Raw genomic sequence first — 2,500 nt, 5'->3', positions numbered from 1 at the left:
ATTGGTGAGTGTATCTTTTCACATATTATTTTGTACGGTGTACCCCATGGATCAAGAGCCAAGTGAGACGTTACGAAATCTTCCCAACTCTGTTGACGATGTTGGAGTAAGGTTTCTTTAAATATGCTTTTCTTCTGTCTGTATATAGTGAGATGATATTGTCTTTCCTCCATGGTGAAAGACCTTTGATAATTGCGGCGCGCCCTTCTCATAGACTGCCGGAGCCCAGTCAGCTCTGGAGTCCATGGAGAAGTCATCTTACGGATGAGACGCCTTCTCATCGGTATTGCCACGGCGACAGCCGCCCTGATTGATGCTGTTAATGCCCCAACGGCCTCTTCTATGTCGATGTCTTCGTCTTCCAACTCTGGAGGGTTAAATTCCGCCTCTAGGAGATCCCAATTGGCTCTCCCGTAATCAAGTTGCATGGCCCACCTCTCTGGTGCCTGTTGTATTTCATGTACCAATGTAAATTCAATAGTATTATGATCGCTTGTTGTATGGTTTTCTAATACATGCCAATCATGAATTTTGTTTGCGATATTAATGGAGCTTAACGTTACATCAATATGTGAAGCTGCCCCAGCTCTACTCCTATAAGTAGGAGGATTGCCGGGGAGATTTGCTACATTTAAATTAAATTCCATAATAACATCCTCAAGGGCAATGCCCCTTGGGTCCTGTGTTCGGCTATACCAGAGAGGGGACTTAGCATTACTGTCCATCGAGATTATGATTGACTTCCCTTGTAGGGCTCTCAATATGGTAATAAGCTGCCTTAAGTAGATATCAATTGGATCACGAAACTGACAATAGATATTTATCAGGTACCAAAACGAGTTTAGGTGATTTATTTCTACGACTATTATGTGTTCTGTACAGAATTGTGTTAGCACTGTGGTTTTTATCGTATTGTTGAGAATGACTACAGCTGTCATTGGACTCTGTCCAAATGTTATTACTTGTGCTGTAACGGGAAAGCCCAAGGATCTCCCAGAGGCAGTACTTGGTTCTTGTATCAGTACTACATCTATTTTGTTTTCTTCAGAAAGCCTACACAGCTCTTGCATGACTAGGGAGCTTTTCATTGCATTGACTTGGTAGCACTTAATAATCGTCCGGATATTTGGTATATACCATGCTATTCGGCCAGGTCTGAGCAGGGTCATATGTTATTCTCCCGTACATCTTGACAAGTTCATTATATGTTTTCGTAAGATCAAATTTCCTTCCCCGCCTCTCGTATACTTTAGTGACTAGTTCTTTTAATTGTTCATAGTCATGGGGAATATTCACCGCCGCTAGCTGGACGCAGTCTACATCCTCCAGAGTTGGAAATGTGATCTTGTTCCCTCTCGGGTGCCCAGCTCTGACCAACTGCCTCAGAGCAGCCATCATCAATGTCTGGTTCTCCAACCTACCAAGCTGCAATGTTTCACTACAAATATTATATATGTTCCCTGGCGGGCATGTGTTGTATTTAGGTGTATTTACAGTTACAGAGCCATCACCAGCTAGTTCTCCTACAGTTTTGTTGTCTACTTTTAATCCCAAAGAACCATCACCAAGAGTTAATTGTTTATTATCTACTTCATGCACACTGACTATTGAATGACAATTTTCGGTGTCTTCTGCTAGAGTCACCAGCGGCGTCGTCTCCAAGGCTAGGGGAACCCCAGCCAAACGGGAGTCTCGCGCCGCACCTTCCTCTGCCTTCATAAATGAAGCTGGTAGACTTCTCCTAGCCAGGAAGGACCCGGCTTGGCAGGAGAAGTCGGCTGTCGGTGGCCGCACTGGTGGGACTGGGAGTGTATAAGTACTCCCCTCCTCCACCTCCTCGGCCATTTTGGTTGGAGGCCGCCTGCTGGCCGCCAGGAAGGACCCGGCTTGGCAGGAGGCTTCCGTCATTTCTGGCTGCACCAATGGAACTGGGAGAGTATAAATACTCCCCTCTTCCGCCTCTGTGGTCGCTGTAGGCGGCGGGCATCCCCCAGCAGCCGGGGCGGTCTCGGCCCGGCAGGAGGGGTCCGGCGTCAGCAGCTGCACTGGTGGAGTTGGGAGTGTGCACACACTTCCCTCCGTCGCCTCGGCAGCCGCCGTCACCAGTTGCCCCTCCCCGAGGACCAGGACAGACCCCGCCCGGGAGGAGGAAGCCGCCATCTCGCGCTGCTCTGGTGCACCTGTAACAGTATAAGACCTCCCCTCCACCCCAGTACAATCGTCCAAGGACAGATGAGATAATCTTAATTTTCTCCACCTATTCGCATCTAGTCGCCATAATCGGTTCTTTGTATCAGTCTTTGGATCAGTAATTTATACGTTAGGCACTCCTTCCCTGGAGTGTGACAGGTTCTCTTCCTGTATTTACAGGGGATGCAGACAGGTGTTTGTTTACAATTCCTTTTGTCATGACCGTCCTCTCCACAGTTGTGGCATACTGGTGCTTCAAATGTGCAGTATTTTGCCACATGGCCATAATCCTGGCACTTGGAACATTTGG

This window comes from Schistocerca serialis, unplaced genomic scaffold (genome assembly GCF_023864345.2).
Source record: "Schistocerca serialis cubense isolate TAMUIC-IGC-003099 unplaced genomic scaffold, iqSchSeri2.2 HiC_scaffold_1196, whole genome shotgun sequence".
Classification (NCBI taxonomy): Eukaryota; Metazoa; Arthropoda; class Insecta; order Orthoptera; family Acrididae; genus Schistocerca; species Schistocerca serialis.
The sequence above is the reverse complement of the archived record's forward strand: the minus strand, read 5'-3'. Positions refer to the sequence as shown.